Source organism: Ambystoma mexicanum, chromosome 3q (genome assembly GCF_040938575.1).
Source record: "Ambystoma mexicanum isolate Mex_15411 chromosome 3q, UKY_AmexF1_1, whole genome shotgun sequence".
NCBI classification, from domain to species: Eukaryota; Metazoa; Chordata; class Amphibia; order Caudata; family Ambystomatidae; genus Ambystoma; species Ambystoma mexicanum.
In genome coordinates, this window is record NC_090926.1 from 622,550,067 (window position 1) to 622,570,460 (window position 20,394).

At 47.5% G+C, this 20,394-nt stretch overlaps 1 protein-coding gene across 1 annotated transcript in view; it reads left to right on the forward strand.

Moving 5' to 3' along the window:
* Window positions 1–20,394, forward strand: part of ELAC2 (elaC ribonuclease Z 2) — a 972,577-nt gene that overhangs the window by 747,213 nt on the left and 204,970 nt on the right. The gene's annotated exons all lie outside the window — the stretch shown is intronic.

A 20,394-nucleotide genomic window follows, 5' to 3' on the forward strand; every position in this document is an offset into this window, starting at 1 on the left:
AGTACACAGAGAGTGCCCCACATGACCAGAACATATGCATTATATCTGCATCGTCATTACCACATCTCAGCACCTTCCCTCAACTGTTATATACATTTTCTTAAGGCGGGCCGGGGTAAGCTGTACTTTATTCAGTATTTTAAAGTGGATCAGCCTGTACCTGGAGTTGAACGATATCTGTTTCGTCAGTCTGCACAATTGTAACCAATGCGTCTCTGTGAAAGTGATACCCAGGTTTTTCTCCCACTCTCCTTTGCTATCTGGTGTATGGACCAGTCTGGTGCACAGTGTCAGTTTATATAACCCTGAAGTGGTTATCTTTGTCGTGCCTGAGGTAAAAACCACTTTTTTTTTACCTAAAAGGAATCCCAAAAAAAAAAATATAATTAAAAAAAAAAATCGAACCTTTTGTTTTCGATCCTATTGACTTTCACCGTTTGCATTCAAACCTTTTGTATTCAATCCTTTGACTGGACACCCTATTTGTACTAAAGAGGTAAACTAGCTTGGGCAGTATAATCATTTTCACTAGTGCCACCCGCTCCATAAGGGAGATAGGGAGTTGGTTCCATCGGTCAAGTTTAGTGCACCTTGCCTTGACCAATGTGTCATAGTTAAGGGAGCGCACCAGACTTGCCGTGCGCGCCATCTCTACACCTAGATATTTCACCTGTTGGGGCGTCCATCGCAGATCAAACAGTTTACTGGGCTCACCCATCCTGTCAGTCAGTGGGAATATTTCAGACTTGTTACTATTCAAGTGGAGGCCTGAGTATTTCCCGAATTCGTGTACCGCAGCTATTATCCTCTGTAGATATTTCCCAGGATTCCTTACATATATCAAGATGTCATCTGCATATAGTGTAATTAATTCTACCCATCCAGCTATGGCAATGCCAGCCCGTGCATGACTGGCCCTCATAAGGTCTGCCAGGGGTTCTATCACTAGAGCGAGTAGTAAAGGCGAAAGGGGGCATCCCTCTCTGGTGCCGCCCGCTAGTTTCAGTATTGAAGCTAGAACCCCATTCACGGACACCCTAGCGTACGGTTGCACCTATAGTACTTGCACTCAGCGTATAAAGTTTGGGGCGAACCCATAATTATGTAGCATCTGAACAAGAATGGCCAATACACTGTGTCAAATGCTTTCTGCATGAATAAGGATACTGCTACCCCCTCTGTGTCTTGTGGTATCCTAGTCAGAATATTATGGAACCTCTGTATATCTCCCCTGTACGAATCCCACCTGATCTTCATGCACCATGTAGGGCATTAGCGGATTAAGTAGGGATGCCAATAGCTTTGCGAATATCTTCGCATCTGTGTTGATGAGAGATAGCGGTCGATGCAACCTGCGGTCTTCTGGTGGCTTTCCGTGCTTTAATAACAGGGAGATGACCGCCTCCCGCATTGACGCCAGCAGGATGCCAGATTCTAGTGCCACTATCCACACCGACAGGAGATGAGGGTCCAGCGTGTCCATGAACTCCCTGTGGAACTCGGCACCCAACCCATCTGAACCCGGGGCATTGCCTCTCGGTAAACATTAATCGAATCCTTTATCTTGCTCAGCGTTTTAGATGTTTCCTTGCGAGCATCTGCCGACAATAGCATTGTGGGTATCTTGGCTAGGTATTCATCGATTTCACTGCTTGTGGCCATGCTTTGCAGTGATTAGAGGCTCTCATAGAAGGCATAGAACACCTCGCAGACCTCTTCCACCTTGTTGACCACTACTCCGTCCTGTTTGGTTATACATGAGATGGGCGAATTACCCCTTTCATTGTGTGCCGTCTGTGCTAGAAGCTTCCCCGGTCTCTCCTGCTCCACGTATCTGCGTGCCGCTGCCGGTCTGTCAAAGTAACACAGCTCTCTGTCAGCTGCCTCCCGATATTCATTCAACTGCGTCTTAATTTCCCTGCTGATGTGTGTTGACAGGTTCCCTGCATACTCTGCTGTAATTTTGCTAGAGAGTTTTCTCGCCTCTAAGTTCCCTCCTAATATCGCAGAGTACCCCAAATTCGGTGGACATTGCTATCCCCTGCATGTCAACCTTACATTGACGTGTAGGGGATGGTGAAGACTCCCTGTAGGTCAGCGGAAGGTAATGACAGTGTTGTTGCTGACAAGTCCTGACCGACCGCCCCTTTCCTTCCGGTGTCCACTTGCTTAGCAGCTGGTTTAGTGAATTGATCCATTGTTCCACTCTTCTTGGGAGCCGCTCCTTTAGGCATTGTACTGTGCCCCTAGACAGCTTTCCAGCGCTCTGTACTGCAAGCACTATGATGCAAATAGGCCTGGATGGGCTTTCCTCCGTCTAACAGCAGCCTTCCATTGCATAAGACAGATTCTTGCTTGGATCGAGTGCCCAGGCCCGTCGGCTTGAATGTTCAGTGAGCCGTGTAGCTCTTCCTCCACGCCCAACCTGCTAGTCGTACCCGGGCCGCTCCGTTGTTCTCAAGTTTTGCATTCTGCGGTTCAGCACAGCAGCGGGGGCCAAGGGCCTGAACGAGACCGCTTTGTACAGAGTTCTTGAGCTGGTTCACTTCATGGGGACCAAGTCCCCTGTATGGAGAGCCGGCTGGCACTTCGGGTGAGGGAGAGCCAGCGGCACGGACTCTGGGTGGCAGTGTGTCAGTCTTTGTGCAGGCTGCAATGTCCCCAACCTTCCGCACCATGGAACCTCACCTCCTGTCCTGTCCCAGGAATATAACTGAAAATTTTACTGAGTTTGTCGCTTATAGGCCTCTTTTTTTGCTGGAGCCTAGTGAGGGCGCCCGCCCTGCCTCACTTCTTCCTAGTGCCCTCAGTCCAGGCCCAGTGTTGCTGAATTAGGCTTTATAGTGCATGGTAGCGCGAAGTGGCACAATAAGGCTGTATTGTAGTGCTTTCAAGTTAGTCCATAGGAGGCAGCTATACATCCTTGCTAGTTCCGGGAGGAATCAATGGTAGCCGGGTGCTCCGGCGCCCGACTGCTGCCGAGTGCAGTGCGGGTCCAGGCCTTGGTCTATGATCTTCATGCTGCCTACTCCGCTCCGGAATTAGTTGGGAGCACTCCCTTTCCCCCTCCTCACCAAGTCTCCTTACACACTGTGCTTTCTGGATGGTGCAATGTTTTCAGTACTGGCAGGGTACCGTTGTCCGACCCGCAGTGCTCGTTCCTGCAGTGGACCCCAGCCTCTCGCGAAGATGCAGGCTGCCTTCACCTCGAGGATCTTATGTGCGCTTTAACGGCATGCATATGTTGCTTCCTATGTTCTGGTATGGCATGTGATGGCCGCATCATGCATATCAAGCCCTGTCCGTGTGGGCTTGCATATCAATTGGATCTGTGGATTCCCACACGTAATGGATGGCACCGGATGCCAGACTAATCTGGACGTGAAGATTCTACTAGAATGTCAGCACGTCAGGCTGCGGCAGTGCTAGTGCCGAGAGGGTGGGGGGGGCGGAGCTGCTTTTCAGTGCAGTACTGTGTACTATATTGTAGAAGGCCAGTGCTCACCCGTTACTCCGGCCCAGAGTTGATCTCCACACGCAGTGGTACGTGGATTTTGGTCTCCTCTGAGTCACCATGAGCCGTGGCTTGCCTGCATCCCCGGCTCTTCCTCTCCACTTCCGGGCAGGAGTTCCCTTCTCCACTTTCCTGCAACTGGAGCTGAAGCCCTGCGTGCCTCCTCAACCCGCCGTAAGATGTTTGCAGCCAAGGGGAGATCGAGCAGTCTCCTCCCCCATACAAAGCGTGTGCCACGCGGTTAACCTAGCTCGGCCCACCGTAGTGTCTTTGCAGTCCTTTGCTGCCTTGTCGATGTCTCTCCATGGCAGCCCTCGCTGGTCAGCAATAGGCCACGTCTGCTGGGATCCTCGGGTAGTCCGTCTCGAGCTCCGTCCTGACAGAGGAGGCCTCAGGCAATCCAGCTCTGTGTCGCAGTGCTGGTCTGCTCTATGCAGGCCTCACTGCTTTCCTGCCCCTCTCCTCTGTGATTGTGGAAGGGGTTGGCTCGCCTCTCGACTCTGTTGTGCTCACACCTTTCACACATCTGTTCGAGGTGTTTGCATTGCAGTTTAGCTGTCATTATTGCTATATTTATACCGCAATCCTCACAGCTCGCACAGCGGCTGCCATCATGCTGCGCGCGCAACAGCGCCCTCTCTCAGGTGGACCTCTTTCCCACCTGGTTCAACAGGAAGTGCCCTCAGCTTGCATCCTGGCAGGGCCAGGGTCGAGGCTCACTGGGCGATATGTTACAGATTCACTGGAACAGCATGGACGCCTATGCCTTCTCTCCCACTCCACTGGTGCACAGGGTAATATGCAAGATAGGAGAGTCCTGGCCCCTCTACATCATTCTGATAGTTCTGTTGTGGCCAGCGAGGCCATGGTTCTCGGAGCTACTTAGCCTGTCAGACCAACCTCCGATGCACCTTCACCTGGGCCCAGTGCATCTACTATCACAACAGGGGGGCATATGATACACCTCGCCCCACAGAAGTTAGCCCTTCCAGCGTGATTCCTGAACAGGTCACTCTGAAGCATCTGCGCATCTTGCAGGCTAATCTAAACATCATTGATGGTGCTAGGAGCGAGGCCACTAGGAGCCAGTACAAAAGCAAGTGGACTAGGTTTCGTCACTGGGCTGAGTCCAAGGAAGTAGATCCTCTCACTTGCTCACTGGACGATGTGCTATCTTTCTCTGAACACCTAGCACACTCTGGAGTGCAGATGGACACATGCCAAACCTATCTGGCGGCCATCAGAGCCTACCGGAATTGGCAGGAGGAGGTTTTCTCGTCCGCCAATCCGGTTGTTAAAAGACATTTCACAGGACTCACTAGGCTCTACCCGCCTATATAGAAGCCACACCCCGTGTGGGACCTCAGTATAGTATTGGGCGCCTTGGCGCACAGACCTTTTGAGCCTATGGCGTCCACGAACATCAGGCTGGTCAACATGAGGACAACCCTTTTGGTGGGTCTTAAGTCTGCACGTCGTGTCAGCGAGATCCAAGCTCTAGTGGCTTCTGAGCCATACACTACCTTTCACAGGGACAAAGTGGTCCTCAGAACGCATTCCGCGTTCCTTCCTAAGGTAGTCTCTGCATTTCACTTAAATGAGGAGATGGTACTCCCTACTTTCTTTGCAGACCCCAAGGACGATGCTCGGAGGGTTCTGCACTGTTTAGTTGGGCTAAAGTTCTTCTGGACAGGACCAAGAGCTTCCGCAAATCTGAAGCTCTATTCATGACCTTCGGCTGGGTCAAAGTCCGGTTATAAGGCTTCCAAGGCCTCCATAGCAAGATGAACGGTGGCAGCCATTAAGGAGGCATGTGAGGGGCAGCACAAGCCGCTTCCGGCAAACGTGCATGACCATGCTGTCTGTTAGGCAAGATTTGGAGCAGTACCCTTTGGGTGCACTACAACAACCTTGACCTCCTGGCAATAGGAACCCAACCTTTGGTATAAATCTGTACTGCACAGATTGGTAGTGTGACTAAGCAGCCAGGCTTATCTCAAGAGGGGTCAATGTGAGCAGTAGGGAGTTAGAGATTCACAGTGACAAGTATCCAAAAAAAACACTTATACTCAAGGTTTCTTGATTAAATAATTATTAATGTAACAGTCCATCTGAATAAGCCTTCTTCAGAAGGGGCAATATAATAGTAAGACACACATACACTCCAAAATACACACTTAGTTTCTCTAAATCAGCAAGTAACCATTTGGGATGGCACACAGACACTTCCTACACCCTCAGGTGACTTAAATAGTTAGGACACTGTTAGGCAGAAACGTGCAGTTCCCTTAGGGACCACTGCAAAAGGCTTAAGACTACAGGTGTTGGCAGTAAACCCAATTGGTAGCAGTCTGTACCACCCAGATTTACTTGGTAGCTGTGGCTGAGCAGCCAGACTTCTCTCAAGAAGAGTTAGACAGAATATAGAGTATACAAGATAGGTACCAAAATACAGTAGCACAAGCAAACACTGACCAGAGCTTTGGTATCAAGTATATAATTATTTATTTAAAGACACACTTAGAGACACTCTAGCACTATTATTGTAAGCAAGTTCAAAAACAGTCACTATTAATATATATACAACCCTTAGTTAACACCACTTATTTCCAGACAGAGGTGAGTGCTTAACTAAAGATGGCACTCCAATAAGTTAAGAAAAAGGGAGTGAAAAGACAGAAATTAGGAACAGCACACAACGCAATACTTTAGAAGCACTCAGCAAGGCAGAAAAGTCAGTCTACTTGTGAGCAAAAAGTTAAGAGGCCAGGCTCCCTCTTGGAGAGAGTAGAACACCAATGCGCCCAAGATCACACAGTTTAAAAGGCTTGGAAACTCTTGCAGAGAGTTTAAAAAGGAATCCGTTCAGCTCAGAAAAGTTCAGTTAGCCAGCCTAGGGCCAACCCAAGTGGTAAGATGAGGATTTACGAGACACCCCACACAGACCATTGCGAGGGAGGCCAGGCAGACACAGTACCTTGAAAGTGGAGAGAATCCTCCAGCGGGGGCAGTTGTTCCTGGCAGTGGATGCAAGTCGCGGCGTTGTCCAGAGGAAGAGAAGATCCCGACGTGGAGGAAAGCTGAAGGTCATTGCACTGCCAGGGAAGAAACTAGCCGCGGAGTTCTCCGGTTAAAAGGTTATTCGCTGTAGTGTTAAAACGTGGTATCCCGGTTGCCGGAGTGCTTGGCACAGGCAAGGCGGCCACGAGATGATCGGGGAAGGCGAAAAGGCAGGCAAACTGGTTATCCCCACCAGTCAAAGGAAGAAGACTCTTCGGGATGAAGATCTCCTCTGTCGTTGGAAGAAGTGGTGAGTCGGTTCAGCAGGGCTCCACCGGTGGTGTCGTCGTTGCAGGTCGGCTCAGCTTCTCCCTCTTCGGATTCTTTGGTCCTGTGCCGACGTCTGAAGTCCCAGTCCCCAAAGCCCTGCTTTTATGCAGAAAACCCCCATTCATCAGTCCTAGGTGTCACTCAAACATGCTAAGTGGTGAGCCAGGCGGCTCACCACTGGGCCAATCACACGAGTGTGACTTGAGTTGCCAAGGCAACTCAGTCCAGGGTGCCTAAACCCCCTCCCACACCCTCTGTGGTACCCAGACAGAGTGGCACCACTTTGGAGGGCTTCTGTGCAGAAGCCTGCCAAAAGTGGAAAAAAGGGCTCAACTTCGGGATGGTGTCACAGAAGCGAACACAAACGCCATTTTGGAACCGAGTTCTGGCAAAAATACCAACACGGTGAATTAATATTAAATGAATAAACCGGCGGTATGTTTGAGGCTATGTTAAAAAGTATTAGCCTCGAACAATGGGAAAATCCCATAGGAATATATTCGCGGTCGAATATAAAAAGTAGTATCCACTGCCACCAGCCAAAACTCGCTCAGGGGGGACTGGACAGTGCCCCCTCGAACAACAGACCTAGGGGCAATCGAATTGCCCCTACCAGTACACCCACAATATGATGGTTTGTACTGGTTCTGTTCACAATTTAAGACTCGTAAAGCCAATGGTGACTTTACATGCCCTGGGAGACAGTAGTCAGTCCCAGGGTACAGAGTCTGTGTTTGAGGGTCACTATGACACCCCTGTGTTACGGCACGGAGGGTGCTGTGTAACACACATACCAAAAACACATGAAGCCCTATGGAGTAAAAGACCCCATAGCCCATAAAACACATTATAAAGTCAAAGGATATCTCAAATCATGTCCAGGAGTGGGAGAAAGAGTCTCACTCTTAGCAGGAGAAGAAATAAACCCCAAAAGTCCAGCAAAGCTGCTGGGGGACTCACTAGGTTTGGGAAATTAGCCTTAACAGAGAATTCTCCCTAACAGACACTGTGGACATTAAAGTATCACTGGTACATTTAGAGCAATACTGAAGTTGGTGTCAAAGAAAAAAGTTAAACAAGAAATCACACAAATATTCTGAAACAGGTAAGTACTGTTGAACCCCCCAATGCAAAGCAAATTAACCCTTTACTGGAGGAAAGATAAACCACAAGTCATAGGGAAGAAGAGTCTTTCAGGGAGCCAGGCCAGCCAATTTTAAGTTTAGCAAAAGTCTAGGTGAGCTGAAGCACTTCTTGCAGGTAAGAGTCTTGCACAATGTTTTAGAAGTCGTCGTAGAAAAAGTGGAATCAATCTAGGGCCACAGTCTGGGAGGCTTGTGAGGGGCAAAGCTGTAAGCAACTCTGCAAGGTTAACCAAGGCAAGTCTCAACTGCGAACAAGTAAGGCTACACCACAAGAGGTGAGTTCTCTTAGACTTTACAATACCTTTGGTTAGAAAAATTGGTTCCGGCTGGCTTCTTTTCCTTTACAGCTCTGCAGATCCTGGTGTTCCTGGGCCTCAGTTGTGGGGACAAGAGGGATGACGTCTGGGGACTCCTGCACTGCTATGGGAAGGTCAGCGGCAGCCCTGGGCAAACTTCAATTCAGTGGCACTTCAGCATAAAGCTCCTCGGGTCTGACGGCAAATAGCAACACTGCCTGTTCTCGAATATCACTTCAGACTTTCCTCGCATCTGGGGTCCAGCACTCAGTTGAGGTGGCTCAGGCTGGATCTATGTGATCACTGCGCCAACCATAACTGCAACAGTCGAAATGCCAGTTACGGCGTGGCGCAGTGATCTTATAGGTCACTGTGCCTGCTTCATCAATCTGCTTTTCCATTCCTACCCTGTACTCCCAATTTACCTTTTACGGTGGCACACTTATGTGTGTGCCGCCTGAATCTTGCTATTCCTGCAGCGTCGGCTCCTCCCACTAACGTGGGTTAGAGCTGACGCCGCAGGATGCTTTTCTTTTTTTTTTCTTTCGTGTCCCCCGCTTACAAAAAGGTAAGCGGGGGACATACCCGCAACCCCTGCTGTGATTGGGCGCAGTAAATGTCACCCTCATTTTGTGCACCCCCAAAGTCGCAGTAACTGCCGGGGCACACAAATGAGGGCAACATTTTTGTACGATTCCCTTGGGCTTGTCAGTCCTGCTTCAGGGAAGTCCGGAGGATCTTCCTGGTCCTCAGGTCCGACTTAAAAGCGATCCACTCGATTTGGTATTCCTCTCCCTGGCACTTCGGTTCCAGCAGCAGGAGCAGTGGAAGTACAGCCAGCTTCGAGAGGATGTCCAAACGAGTTCCCTTTTGGAGTTGATTGGTCCAACCAACTCAAGGGGAGAAGTCATCCTTGCAGGCTTCTCTCGTCAAGACAAATTCAGAGCTTCAGCAGAGCAGCAGGGCTTCACGGGGCAAACCAACAGTCCAGGCGTTGCAGCAAGCGTCTCTTCCAAGTTCTTCTTCGGTTTCCTTCGTCCAGTGGTCGACTCCACCTTCCAAGCCAAAAAGCCTTGCCTTTTATGCAGGTTTCTCCCTTTCAGTCCAGCCTAGCTGTCAATCACTCAGCAGGGTGGCTGTCGTTGCTGGGCAGCCAGCCGGGCCAATCACCTTTGGGTGCATTCCTGTAACCCAGGGGATTAAGCACAGGGAGTTTCGGGCACCTCCTCACTTCCTGTCCCTGCCAGACATAATGGAGCCAGAGGCAGGCTTCAGTAGTGAATTCTGCCAAAGACAAAACGAACAAAGGGACCAAACCTGGTTTGGCACGCAGAGTAAATCTCAAGAAGGACCAGCAAGAAATGGCACAAAAAGAAGACCTGGCCATGCTGCAGCTGTGAACACAGCCCACGCTAAAAACTCCCAATGGTTGTTAAAAGTAAAGCACTTTAACTAAACCATTAATTGTACAAAGGGTAACACGCATTTTACATGAGAAACTAGACAAAGGGGATACTAAGTAACCCCTCCAGCACCCTATGGTAAGATAGTGTGTGCTGGGTCTAGAAAGTTACAACATGCAAGTAAAGTCAATTTCACTCCACTGCTCTTGGAAACAGTAGTTTCACCAAGAGAAGGTATTTAAACCTTGTGGAAATCTAAGTGACTTCCCTGTGCCACTGCACTGAAAGTGCTGTGTGTCATAATGCAAAGATGATGCCTATGGAGTTTGTCAGACTCCAAAACCAAAAGAAACAGAGTTCAAATCACAGAAAAAATACGAGAGTGGATAAAATGTCTCACTCTCTCCAGATTAAAAATTAAAACGTCTGTCAGTCCAGCAAAAGTGCTGGGTGTCTCTAAGGTAGAGAGGAATTAGCACATTTCTGAGAATTCTCCCCAACACTGTTGGAGCCAAGACCACAGCGGTCACATTCCAGTGACCCCTTCCGTGGCAGGTCATTAGCAAGGCGGCCATGTGGCCACTCCCTCTTGCTTTTGTAAGCACTACTGTTTGGATGCCATCTCCAGGTCAGACGCAGCATTCGGGCAGGCAGTATTAAGAAACTTGTTTTCTTAAGGAGGGTAACCTCTTCACCTTGGGGCTACATTCAGTTGTAATCGTTCATGCAGTATGGAGGAAAGGGGATGGGACGTAAGAGTAATTATAAGTTACTCACCATAGTGACTAACTTACTCTTGGTCCATAGTCCCCTTTCCTCCCTACGTCCCACCATCCTCCCACATAATAAAACTAGTGTCATTAGGCAATGTGAATATTGTTGACGCGTCTATGGGGACTGAGGAGTGGCGCCGGTGGGCGGAGTCAGGGCAGAGCATGCTCCCAGGGCCGCACCCCTCCAAATTTAAAGGGGAAGATTTTTTCTGTTGAAAAAGGCTCTGTCTCCCATCCCTAGGAGGGACGCCCCTATACAGTATGGAGGAAAGGGGACTATGGACTAAGAGTACGTTAGTCAGTATGGTGAGTAACTTATAATTTATCAATACTCGCTTTTTTTAAAAAAGTTGGTCCATAAACGATATTCAGAAATGGTGATTCGAAGTTTTGTGTAACTCAGTTTGTTCACGTTCTAACACAAAATTAGCAATAAGGTTCTGCAATAATACTTTTCTTTAAGCCACAGTGATAAAGGTGTGGTTGACCAAACAAACTGTTGCATTTATTGCACCTAAATATCTCTCTTCATAAATCCAGGGGATCAACAAGACATTTGCCTCAGACTGCAAAATGTGGTTCAAGAGGAAAACTGCCCAGGCTAGCATTTGTGTTTAGCCCAACTCTGAACCACAGTTTGACTGGTTCAATGCTAAGTGATTCTCTTCTAATTGCAAACCATTCACGCCTCATTTGGACCATAAAGTTGTACCATATCTAGCAACCTATTTAGCCTTCAAAGAATATATTTTACATATGTTAAATATGTAAAATATGTTGTGGTTGTGCTTCATTTCATTTGACAAATGCAAAACAACTGCACATGCCTGTGATATTTTGGTTTTTGACTGCTGAATGTGAGATAGCCTGGAGTTGAATTTGAATCCCAAATAATCCTAACTTACCCAAACCTTAATTTGGTAATTTGCAGCTAAAAAGGTAGGCAAATTGCATTTTTTGCGAATGGCTTGGCAAAACAAAAGAGCCGATTTTGAAGCATTGATAAATGGTTCCAGTTTGGACATAAAATCAACAGTCGCAATTAAAGCCTGTTATGAACAAAAAGTTCTTGTAGGTAACCGTGTTGTCAGCGTACATCAGGACTGGAAATGACATACCACCCATTTTTGGAACATCAACATTATGTTCAGCTAAATAATTATAAAGATTATTAACATACAAAGAAAACAACAAAAGGGTTAGAACACAGCCCTGACACACCCCGGCACCCACACAGGACTCATATGTAACATAGCAAGAGTATTGACAAGTTCATGAGGACGTTTCATAGAGGCTAGAAAAGGCTAAGGTATCTGCCTATTGAAACTATCGAAAGCTGACCTGGCATCCATGAAGATTAGAGTTTTTCAAGGGACCTCACTCTCCAACAAATTCTTCATCTTGATAGATGTCTATTCAGCTTCGGCTGCTCAGAAAGGTTTTCGACAGGGGCGTAGTGTAGCTCGACATTGTGTCTCCACTCCCTCGTGTTTGGCTGTGCCACTCCGAACGTGCTGTCATTCGTCATAGTAAAGGGACGCACTACGCCGTCTTAGCCCAGTTCCTTTTTTCAGAGCGCTATTCGGAACACAGCTCGATTCATAGAATAATTCGAGTTCTTGTTACACCAGAATGTCAGGGCCTAAATCATCCAGGTTCAAGAGCTGCAAGCACTGCAACTCCAAGATGTCTCTCACAGACTACACACTATCTTTGTGTCAGACATGATACGGAGCAATGTAGTGCCAGTCTGCCCATAAACCCGATGGCGGTGAAGGAGCAATCAGCAAAACTGACACTCTTTAGACCACCATCGAAATCACTTGTGAAGTCGGTTTCAAAAATCTCTGCACATGACACCCAGGTGCCTACCCCACAGAAACTTCAGGAAGCAAGGTGTCATAAAAAGTCAACAAAATGGTTGCACTTGTGTAGCAAATCCCACCACTCTTCGTTGTCACCTTCACACAAAGAAGTGCTGATGCCATTCTGACTCTTTGGACAAAAAGGCTAAGTTCTACCCTGCGAAGTGCTTCGAGGGACGAGTGGGAAGAGTTTAAAAAACAGATCATGCAGGCTTTTGAGAAGGCCACGCTTGTACGGCTTTGGCCTTGATGCCGCAGGTGGACTTGGCTCAAACCACACCTGGTTTGTCCGGGAATAAGGCAGCCAGGAGAGGTCAAACGCCCTTGTGCCTCACCTCGCGTGGGAAACATGCACCAGCGCTGATACCGTCACCTTGGATCATGAATCCCGTCAACCGGCGTATATTCAGCAAGACCGAATCCATGTGCCAGAATCGAGTACGGTGGATCTTCGATGTGGATGATGACCAGGTCCCTCTTGGGATAGAAAGCAGACTAGCCACGTCCCCGGACGTTGAGTTTCAACTGGTGGCCCCATAAGCACGTCCTGTGCTCGAGAAGGTTGTCGTGGCACTCTGGCTCGGTGCTCCATTGAAGCCACTGATGCAGTAAGACTTGACCGATATTCTCAACTGAGGAACACCAGCAGAATGAACCTTACCGTCGAACTACACCATTGCGGACCCAGTCCTGCATCTTTGGTATCATCCTTGTTTGACGTTGGCGGTCCAAGCGGAGTTAACAAAGTGTAACCCGGTGACCTTCTGATCCCGACAGCGTATCTGAGCCCCGATGGGCTATGGTGTAGGCGTCTGCGGTTACTGCATCAACGTCGAACCTCCCCACAGATAGGTTTTCGAAGGTCAATGGTTTATTAAAGAAAGTGTTTGCTTTGGGGAGCATGGCGCTAAAAGCCATCCATGCCTCTTGTGCTTTTGCAAAGTATTTACACATTTTGTTGAACACCATCATGGAAACAGCCAACCATTTCCCAGTGGGGGAAGTTAGGGACGGCTTCATGGATATTATCTTTGATGGGAAGGATATTGCTTGCAAAACTCTCCAGGCTGGGTTGAACGCAACAGACTCCTTGGGTTGTGCCATGGGCGCCTCAACAGTGCTGGGTAGATCAGCCTACATTAGGAGTTAAGGGTTTTTCCTGAATGTCCAAGCAAATCTCCTGGATCTGACCATTGATGGGGAGCATTTGTTTTTCCCTAAAGCCGATGAGTCCCTAAAAGTTTAAAGATTCACAAAGGCAATAGGTCTAAGAGTGCAACAGCAGCCTGCAAAGCAGAATATTTTGCTTTCGGATCAAGAGGACAAAGCTGCAGGTGTTACTCCACCTTCCCTCCGCATAGGTTCCTCAGCTAGGGAGCGGCAGTCTTGTCGCGTCAATGGCCCCCGCATCTCAAACATCTTTGAGGTCTCACCACCCCATCCCCCTTGCATGTCCAGTTAGAGAGAGCATCTCCGGGTTCTTAGACAAATGGAAGGGGATCACTTCAACGGATTGCTATTCTCCCACAGATTCCTCATCATGATAGATGTTCATCTCCAGCTTAGCTGCTCAGAAACGTTTCACCCGGGTGCGTAGTGGACCTCGTCTTTCAGCCGCCGATCGTCTATCCGTCTTGACAGGCTCTTGATTGTCAGCTCTGGAGGTGATCCCAGGTGTCGTATAAATAGGACGTCACTACGCCACACACCTCAGTTCCTTTTTTTCTGCATGCTTGCATGCTGCATAGGGAACATGACTCGAGTTTATTCAATGCTCTTACTGTACTTTCGTAGGTGTTTTTTTTTTTTCAAAACCATGATGCAATGTGCTCCCACAGGGTTTCAGGCTTCAAGCAATGCCACAGTTGCAAGGCCAAAATATCTTTGACCCCCATGACGTCTGTCTGTGGTGTCTATGTGCTAGTCACGACACAGAGGCCTGCGCATCGTGCGCAAAGATGCAGCTGATGTCCCTGCGCGAGAGAGCAGGTAAACTGCTTTGGGCCGACCTGTCGCCAAGTCTCCGGCGCAGTCATTCGTCAGGTCCTCGGAGGCCGAGACTGAGGAGCCCACCCCTACCAAGGGGAAATAATGACATTGTAAGAAGACCAGAAGTATGTTCGATATTTTGACCCACTCAGCTGTGCTATGCTACATCACTTTACTGCATTGGTGCAAGAAACCGCACAAAATGGCTGCGCCAACTCCTGTGCATGCCAAGATCTCTAAACTGCATTTTGACCAACCAGAAAATGGCTGCACCGCCCTGCCAACACACATTTCAGGTGGGGTGGAACAGAGTACTCACTGCAGGAATGTGCCAGTGTGCTCTGCAACATTTAACATGGAGTGGAGTGAAAGAGGCAGCATTATTTTGCTGAAAAACCCATAATGCCGTTTTAAAATGTCACTTTTTCAACCTTCAAAATGCTGTTTGGCGCTAAATTCATCAAGTTCTCCTGAACCACTGTGTTTAAAGGGCCCTGCAATGCCCAGGATCATTCATTGTGTCTCAGAGGAACCGGGCCTCATTTTAATGACAGCTCCTGTCAAAAGTATCTTTGGAAAACCAACCAGGGACTTTGTTTTTCATTTTACACAGGAAACGCGGCTAAAACTTTGCAAATGTATCTAAAGAATCCGCTGTAAAAGGTACTCTACACAGATGCCTGATACATGTATCCATGCTGCAAACAACTCCAGCACTCAAGGAAAGAACTAGAGCTGTACAAAGTGTAGATTTGCTGCAGATGAAAATCGAATTTAAAGAAATAAGTTAAATGTGCTTTTTCCTGAATGAAGAGCAAAATCGCCTATTTAAAAATACATTGTTGTGTAAAGGCATGCTCATTTAGAAATGTAAAAATAGTTCTTGCTGGTAAAAGTACTCCTATAAACTGTTTTGATTCCATAGGTTGAAAGTAAAGATTTAAAAGGAGAAAATAAAAGCTAAACCCAAAAAAAAATCTGCTCTGCCAGTGCTAGCCCTGAGAAAGGGTGACACCTCATAAACTGCTGGCACAGGAAAGGCTAATTGGTAGCTTGGAGGCGTTGAATACCCAGGACAATGGGACTTCCCAAATCGTCATCAGACATTCGTCTTTGCTCAAGGCTGACACAATAGCAGGCTAAGACTCTCACCTTTTAAGTGGGAGGGGCAGTAAACTTCAGTCAAGAGAGAGGCCCCTCATCCTGCTCCAAAGGAATTGACATAAGCTTACAGTTGGGGAAAAGAAAAAAAAACTGAGTGACAATAGACTTCCTGTTGGTTTTAAAAAGCCTATTCTGTAACTGAACGTTCAAGACATTTAATTTTGCAGCAAGAATGAGGAAAAATATGAAAGTTGGTAGTTTTAAATCTAATTTTATGCTTTTTCTGTGAAGACTTGGTAGAACTCACTACTGCATAAGGAACAGAAATTGTAATGAAAGACCAGGGGTAAATACACATCTATGTACAAAATTGGGAAATTTTAGGCCAAATTTTTCATGGTTAGAATTGCCAAAATGTAGCAGAAAGGCTAAACCAGGTCCCACAGACTTGGGGTTTGGATTGAAATATGAACCACAACATATATAACCTGTATATCTGATTTTCTCAGAGGTTATCACTGTATAAATATCTATTTGTTGTAAAATTAGATTTTGGTTCTAGGACCTAGGGGAGGTTTCTAAACATCGTAAAAGTAACACCATAAACATGACATCCTTTTCTGTGATCCAATAAGCGAAGAGCAAGGTGGAAACTATGCTCTTGCCCAATCCTAGCATTATGGGTGTGGACAGTTAGCCTGCCCCTGCCATATATTTTAGTGATGTCATTTGGCATGATAAATAAGGGAACCTGACAACACACAGGGACACACTGATTCCTGACTTTCTTCCTGAAAATCCTGCGTGGCATCCTGTTCCTGATTTCTTCATCCTGATTGATCCTAATTCCAGATTTCATTGCAAAGCCAAGGCCTATGCATTGCTGAACCCTTTTCAGCTAGGCCTAAAAATCCCAAAAACCCAAGGGAAGCATTCTGATCCAGCTGGCTTGCTATTACTGCTAGATGCAGAACTTGCCATCCCACTGATCTCCAGTAACCAGAAGGGCCAGTCCAGTGCAGTCCGTTGACCAGAACCGCCCACCTGATCCTGTTCCGCCCGATTCGCCCAGCTGTCCTTGGTTAGACCCGATCTGTGTGATGACCAGATCCCTTGACGGTCCAAAATCCTAAATTAAAGTGGACTGTAAGTATTAATAGGAATCATAGAAAATTGAAGCATACCTTGCCTTGCCTGGTCTCATCCCAATCTCTAAACCATCCTATCATTACCCTAATAACTTAATCCTTATTGCAATCCTGTCTTTGATTTATCTTGCTAAGCACCATTTCTTTAGTCATTTTTATCTTGTGTAAATCTTAAGTTATCCATCCTGCTTCGAGTGATCTGACTGGTTCTGCCGGGGCGAGCACTGGGGATTTGGTGTTAGTCGTGAATCAACTGCACAGCTTACTTTGTCCCTTCTTGGTATTGTAGCCGGAATGCTCCAGTCATAGAGTAAAACTATAGTAAATATTTTCTTGTCCAAACTGAGTTTCTGTTATGTTTGCACTACCCGATTTTTCTAAAAACACCTTTCATTCTACCTTGCATATCTTAATCAGTTTAATAGCTAGAGACTTCATTTCAACTCCAGAGTGTAAGACCTATATCTACATCCCAACTCAAAATCCGTGTATTTCACCCATTTTTCTTAAAAACCGTTTGGTTAATTTTAGGCAGGAATCTGCAGTTTTTGCAAAGTTTTACATGTGTGATGTTTGTTCTAAATTATTTTCAACCTTCCATTCAGTGTAAAAGTTCAAATCCGTTTTTCTCTTGTTTGGTGAGAGAAAGTTGGATTTAAATTCTGTTTTCCATTCCTTATTCCTGATTACCTGCTGCTTCCTTATGTCTATTTAGAATTGTTTATTTGGGGGTTGAGGAATATTGCAGGGGGAAATCCTAACTCAAGTGTTATCTTTCCAAACAAGCTAAAAGTGTTCTTTTCTCTGGCGTTATCCATCTGTGTTGCTAAAGAGTGAATTTAAGTACATTACATACCTTCCTATTTGTTATTGTCACCACATTGGTGATTGCTGCTCCTTATTCAAAAGTATATGTTTGATTTGAACTTTAAATAAATACATATTACCTTTACCAACCAGCATGGTTCCTGGTCCATCGTGACCTGGGGTATTTGCGAAGGCGTGTGATATGAGTAGTATGTCACTCAAAATATTGAATGTATAGACATAATAAAATAAGTATTTCAGCTGTGCGCTGCATACTAGGCTGAGACGAGGGTGTATTGCCTGATTGGAATATTTAACAAGTGGCACCATTACAGGAGCCATTCCTCTCAGGAGAACAAGTGGAACACCGACACAAACGCGAGTCCTGTTCGTCGTCGGATTGAGGTAAGCCCTCGGCGGGGCCGACCACTTGGGAGGTTTAACTCTGTTAGAAATGTTTAAGACGCAAGTGGCTGTAGTTGCGGCTCCGGCCCCCCGACGAGCAGGCTTTGGTGGCTAAAGCGGTGTTTGTTGCTCCCGACCCTAAGGCGGCCACTCTGTCAACTTTGTCTGCATCTAAAGCGTCTTCGGGTGTTACGCCCTTCTGGCTGAGACTCCCGATAGCTCTCAGTTGCCGGAGCGTCCCTCGGCGACAAAGTATCCTCAGCATCGATAGCTTCGGCTTCGAAGTCTATCCTCAAGCCTTCAGCGCCACCAGTCGGCAATGGTTTGTTTGTGCCACTGTCAAGATCGGGCTTCTTAGACTCCATGCTCTCCATTTTCGGAGTAGAGGAGCACGATGACCCCTAGATGACATGGTCGGCCCCATTTTCACAGTTGCCGCCGGCGTCGACTTTTTCGACAACAAAGCTGATTTATTGACTTTGCCTCAGGGTTTGCATGATGCCAGTGGTCTGGATACTTCTCCAGACAAGGAGTTACAGCATAAACAGCCCTATACCCACACTAGTGTGAAATTCAAGGAGCTGGTTCATAGGGTACTAGACACTCTGGGGTTGAAGACGTCCTCTGTCCCTCTTCAGGGTTATGATCTTACTGACATTTTGGATGAGAGTCCCACAGTCGAGACCAATATGCATTTCAACCCTGCCATTACAGATCCCTTAGTCTCCTTATGGCAGCGCCTTTGTAACAGTCCCTCTGTGAATGCCATCTTCAGAGATCCTTCTTTCCTCGGCACTAATCCTTCCTTGGAGGGGTTGCTGATTCAAGCTGCCGCTGTCTCCACTAGACTCGCGGCATCCACCTCTAATCTGCCTATGGACAGAGCAGGGAAAAATGTGACTCCCTGGCCAAAAAGGTGTTCACTTCTGGTAGCATAGCTCTCAAGGCCACTAAAGTGGCATGTGGTTTTGAACAGGCTGCTGAGTTTGTCCCTGTGGGCACCATGCGGGACAGTTTCTTACAGCTGATGGAGGATGGGAAGGAGGTAGCCAAACAGTTGAGGTGCCTGCACATGGCAGACTGTGTTGGCATAGCAATGGGTTCAATACCAAGCTTATCTTAAAACTTCTGATTTCTCCCCGAATGTCCAGTTGCTGGACATGCCTTTTGAAGGTGATATGCTTTTCGGACAAAAAGCAGACGAGTCCTTGGAGAAATTCAAGGAGTCAAAATTGGCTGATAAATCTTTGGGCCTGCAGGGGCTACAGACGTTATGTGCCCTATGGCAGGAAGTCGCAGCTCATGCAAGTGAGGGAAGGGCAGAGGTGCTTCTCGCGTCCTGCAAGGGGCAGAGGGGCCTCTAGGGGCCAACAAGCAGCAGCAGTAGTGGCATGGTCACCCGCGCCTTCTAAGCTTCTTTGATTTCCCCTTCCACAATGTACCGGTTGGTGGATGGTTGGCAGGGCATTGACCCCAGTGGCAGGAAATAACTTCCGAAGCCTGTGCCCTGCCATTTCTAAAGAGGCCTCCAGACAGACCTCCACCTCCCCCAGTCAACCGGAACAGGAGTTCAGGAAGAACTGAGAGCCCTGTTATCGAAGGGGGCCGTGGAAGAGGTGTCTCCCGATCAGAGCTGGTTGGATTGGTATTCCTGTTAATTCCTGGTGCCCAAGAAGGGAGGAAGTCTCCGTTCCATCCTGGACCTCAGGGCCTTGAAATTCCTGGGGAACGGCAGATTGAGGATGGTGACGTTGTTGGAGATTCTCCACGCTCTCAAACTCCAGGACTGGCTGGTGTTGATAGACATAAAGGATGCGTATTTCCATAAGGTTCCTCATTGGTGACAAGCACTAACAGTTCAAAGTGCTTTCCCTTTGGGTTAACCTCCGTGCCGAGGGTCTTCACCAAGCTCATGGCAGTGATCGTGGCCCACCTCAGGAGTCCATCTATTTCCATACCTGGACGACTGACTGATCTAAGGGAAGTCAGCGGGGCAAGTTTTGTCTAATCTCTAAAACAACTGCCTACTACTGCACAGCCTGGGCTTCTCCCTCAACTTGAAGTCCCATCTGACGCCAGTTCAGCGGCTCCAGTTCATCGGGGCGGTCCTAGACACCCGGGTGGGTCTAGAGGTCTTCACTCTCTGGGGTACCACAGCAGTAGATCTGTTCGCCACAGAGTCCAACAGGAAGTGCAAACAGTTTTACTGGAGGGAATTGGACCATTTAGAGGAGTGACTTGAGATATTGCTGGGTGCATGCAGACCTTCTACTAAATCTCTGTTCATGTGCAGGTGGAGAAGATTTGAGGTGTGGAGCAGGGAATGCAAGACTTACCTGATCTCTTGCCACACCACCACAGTGATAGAGTTCCTTCGGTCACTGGCCTCTTCAGGCCACAGTGGAAACGTATTTGGTGGCCCTGTCTGTGTTCAAGAGGTCCCCAGACCAAGGTTCATTTTACACCATTCCGGTCATGTACCGCTTCCTGAAGGGCTTTCTCAACAAGTTTCCGCCAACTGCCTTTGTTGTCCCAGATTTTGGATCTTAATCTGGTTTTCATCTTCTTGATGGTGGCTCCATTTGAGCCTATGCATTCATATTCTTTCCGGCTCT